This window comes from Crinia signifera, chromosome 3, assembly GCF_055691185.1.
Source record: "Crinia signifera chromosome 3, ASM5569118v1, whole genome shotgun sequence".
NCBI lineage: Eukaryota > Metazoa > Chordata > Amphibia > Anura > Myobatrachidae > Crinia > Crinia signifera.
The window spans coordinates 278768109-278772684 of record NC_139219.1 but is presented as its reverse complement, the minus strand read 5'-3'; the positions used below and the strand labels follow the sequence as shown (position 1 = coordinate 278772684).

At 44.4% G+C, this 4576-nt stretch overlaps 1 protein-coding gene across 6 annotated transcripts in view; it reads right to left on the bottom strand.

Annotated features, from left to right (window-relative positions):
* Positions 1-1724: 1724 nt before the first annotated feature.
* SNED1 (sushi, nidogen and EGF like domains 1) overlaps positions 1725-4576 on the bottom strand; it is a 136370-nt gene continuing 133518 nt past the window's right edge. For all 6 annotated transcript variants that reach the window (XM_083178178.1, XM_083178179.1, XM_083178181.1 and 3 more), the window contains one exon: positions 1725-2789. The gene's annotated coding sequence lies outside the window, so the exon portion shown is untranslated. The remainder of the gene's footprint in view (positions 2790-4576) is intronic.

The window sequence follows — 4576 nt, the reverse complement described above, 5'->3', positions numbered from 1 at the left end:
TTTCAGTCTCCACTATTTCTCTGCTTCGGACATCACGGGCATGTTTGGAGATGAGGATTGTCCACTTAAAGAGCTTTTCTTTTTTTTGTAAATACCATTGTTACTGCTCCGGATGCAGTACTTTGTGCCCGCCTCCTATCCCACTACTCACCTGGCTGCACAGCTAAAATGCTAGCAGATACTCATATGAATCACTTACTCAGGGACTGCCCCTGACACAGTATCAGACTTAGAGCGAGTCCATTACAGTTTTGGGTACTTGTGTAATATCTGGGCGCCCGATTATTTGATTGTATGCCTTAACTTAAGGCATACAATCAGATGCGATGCAACGCGATTTTGCGGTAAAATCGCGTCGATCGACGCGATTTTCCATAGGATTGAATGTTAAAATGGCCCTGTTCATTTCCCCACTATCCAAGTGGGCATAGAGTTGATTCTATATAGCGTGGCTAGGGGACGCGGATTACTTTAAATGTATTCCGCGTCCGCTCGCCACGCTATATAAAATCAACTCCATGCCCACATGGATAGTGGGGAAATGAACAGGGCCATTTGACATTGAATCCTATGGAAAATCGCGTCAATCGCATGCGATGCGATTTTTCCGACCCGATCATAAAATCGGGCGCCCATTTATTATACAAGTACCCAGTTTTGACCACCAATGTCATGTGGTCTTTAGGAACATGACAGAAAATTCTAATGCAGTGTTTCTTAAACTTGGTCCTTTGGAACGCTTATGGATCATGTGTTCCAGCCCAACAGCGGCTCTTTAGAATGTGTCAGATAGGAATGAATGCAGCCAGGTGACTTGGAGAGAGTGGATTTTCACAGGTATTGCAGCTAGTCTGAGAGGCACGGATGTAGTGCATACTGCAAGCCTTTATGTTAAGGCAATTTACTACATCCAATAAGGCGCAGGGCTGGGCAACACCGGCCCTCCAGATGTTGATGAACTACACATCCCAGCATGCCTTGCATCAGTTTCAGCATGGCCACATAGCAAAACTAATGCAAAGCATCCTGGGATGTGTAGTTCATTAACATCTGGAGGGCCGGTGTTGCCCAGCCCTGAATAAGGGGATCTTGTTTGCAGCAGTAACTTATAAGGGCTGCCTACATACCAAGGGATTGCTAGAAGGAATTCATTACATTCATTTGCTACCTTTACACTGACACAGTTCTGCAAACCTACTATGGTCAGGTGGTTGCTATGGTTAATTACAAACTGCAGTTTACTAAATAAGCAATAGAGCTTTGAGTAGGAGAGATGTCTGTAGAACCCCACCATAGAGTCTGCGGAATAAAGGCCTCCTGAGATCGCAGTAACCACAGCTATATGATGTGCTTTATTTTTGCCATAAGTCAGCAGACAAATGTTTTCAGTGGGCATGAACAACTGTTTTATTAATGACGTAAAGGGCATACACACAGGGCGATTTTAGCCACATATCTAAAAGATCTGTCTAGATTGCTTAGAAATGGAGCACTGATCGCTCTGTGTGTATCCCCTGCAGCGATGGTGATGCACGGTCCCTCGCACTGGCTTTCCTGCTAGTTCGCAGGACTTTGCCTGTAAACAATAGGTGTACCGCAATGTGTGCTGAGCTTTGGTATCTTACATTTCAAATTCTGTATATATGGAAATAAAGGTTTGTAGCCGCTTAGTGTATCCCATCACCATTGCATTGCATTTTAACTAAACAATGAAAGAAAATCAGTTTGTTTTAGAAAATGTTTATTTATAAAATTTATTATAAAACACAAAGTGCCTGTCTGACGGCAAAACTTAACACTGTTAGAGCCCAATCTTTTTAGGGTGCAGCTTTGAATACTATTGTCACCTCACCTGGAGGCTGGCTGGTCCTGTACAAGTGAAAAAGGATCTGCACCGTGCTCTAACTTGCTGCTGCTACATTGTACAGTATGTGGGATGTGGTCTTTTCCTTGGAGTCAGTGGTCAAGGATGTACCATTGCTGACAATGCACACAGAGGCAGTTGGAGCAGTTCCTTACTTAAAGGTAATATCCCACAAAGAAAAATACTTTAGTCTTCACAAACACTATAATAGTTTAACAAACTGCAAGACGAGCGCTTTGATTTGAGATTGCTTTCCTCGTGTGTTTCCTATCAGTCTAAGCTACAAAAATAATTGAGCAGTTTCACTATTTCAAACTCTACTTGAAGATGCAAAGATGTATTGACAAACAGAGCAGCAGAACCAGGAGCCTGTGGTCATCGTTGTAGAGAAGTTGGTGTCTGTAGCATACAAACACATGTTGCTTGTGCCACAGTGACAATCGGAGGGTCTCCAGGGTCTGAGCTAATAAAACCAGCAAGGATATGGGGAATTTTGTGCCACTTATTCAGATGCAGTATCAGCTAGGTGCTAGTTCTGTAAGTCATCGAGTGTGTGACTAGCTCATAGTAGCAAACGCATTCTCTAAGTGATTCCTTTCGGGATTGGTTCTAGAGCCAGCAATCCTGTACTGAACAAATGCCTCCAGGCCTGTAGTCAGAAGAGTGATGATCGTGTAGATCATTGGCTGAGGAGGGTAAAATTGCCACCCTACAGGACCCACAGTAGAGGAGGCCATGGGTGAGAGCATCTCCTTAGGTCATTGACGGCTGGCTATCCCATGGCCAATACCAGCTGTGCCATTGCAGCTGAGAGAGGTTGCAAGGTCCCGTGAAGTTAGGGAAAGGGGGAAGACAAACTCTGTCTCACACATGGGGCTGCTTGACATATAAAGCCTTCCCCAAGAAGCAGCTAGTATTTCTATGTCTGGAAAAGAAGACAAGCGTATTAATTATAGGAAGGGACACTACGTTGCAAATTGATTTAATGTGAAAAAGCGATAGAATATCCACACATACATCATTGCGCTGTGATGTGTGCCAGTATGTTTGTGGGGGGAGGGGTAAACAATGCAAACACAAGAACACACAAACTGCACAAATAGTGCCCTGTGCTACGAGACCATAATGCTAACCACTGTGCTGGGGATCTGATGAACATGAACAACTAGAGAAATCCAGACAATTTCCATATGAAAACAAACCATTGGCATTCAGTATACAATTTATAGTTCGATAACAACATAATAAATAAACAACTGTCAGTTGAAAAGAATGAGGGCAATAACCAAAATGTTAAAAGCAATATAAGGTCATACGGGAAAAGAGAAAGCCGGGGAGAGGTGACAACAAGAATTCGGTGAGAGCTTTGTAAGTAAAGGTGGCCATACATCAGAAAGACCTGCTTACAATCATGATTATGTCCAACTTTCCCTTCAACTCCCCGGCAGTCCTTGGTGGTTTTTGGACACACAATGTACTCACAATCCGTCATAGAATCAGTCTTACAATCCAGCTGCTGGATTATTGTATGATTGAAGCTTCATTTAAATAGGGGCTGGCCTACTAGGATCAAAGGGATAGGAGTACCAAAAATCCTATTTTATAATTTTTTTAATTTACAGGTTGCCAGCAACTACCGATCTGCTCACATCTGCTGTGTTATGCCATTATTAAATAGCCCGAATGCAGCAATCCCCTGAAAACTGTTTTTAGAGTAGTGACAGAATTGAGCAGAAGGACGTCCACCGCTCTCTTCAGCCGCCTGCTCGCCTGCCGCTTGGAAACTTCTGCGGCTCCCAACGTCTTTACTGCCACATACCACTCAGAAGCTGCACCTCTCTTCTCTGCTAGTCAGGGCGGGAGCGTCAAATGACCCCGGTTGTATGAGCCATCTATTGACAGATTGTATGTGCTGCTCCCAATCAGACCAGAGGACCAGTCCTCCAACCCCCCCGAGGCCCGCACAATCTGCATACAATCCATCTAGAATGTATGGGTACACTGTTTTTCAGATGTATGGGGGGGCCTGTAGTGTGAGAAATTTGAATTGGGGTCTGTAGGATGGGGGAGGCAGAAGTAGTACATTTTGGATAAGAGTCAGACAGCAGCGTTTAGGATAGATCGGAGTGGGGAGATTGAAGTTTTGGAGGAGGTTACAGGAATCGAGGATAACTCCAAGAAAAGACTCTTGGCTTGTTCAGGGCAAGAGAGAAGTAAAGGGGTTGAGAAGTGAGTTGAGCAGGGAAGAGAAGATGCAGTATCAATAGCATCAAGGTTACATATAGTGATGGTAGCCTTGTAGGTGGAGAAGGGGTGATAGAGATGGTGATAGAGTGTAAAGGGGAATTCGTGTAATCAGAGAGATCAGCATAATGAGCGAGGACCAGATCAAGAAGTGAGTTTCCACTTACCGGTACATTGGATGGGAGGGTGAGAAGGTCCATTGGGAGAGATCAGGGCTGGGCAATTGCGGCCCTCCAGATGTTGAGGAACTACACATCCCAGGATGCTTTGCATTAGTTTTGCTATGTGGCCATGCTGAAACTGATGCAAGGCATGCTGGGATGTGTAGTTCCTCAACATCTGGAGGGCCGCAATTACCCAGCCCTGGATTAAATGCTGATGTGGGAGTAAGAAGGCTGACTGTACTGTCTATATTAAATGCAATATATGTTATAGTCAACCTAAGGCAGGGCTCGACAAATCCCGGGG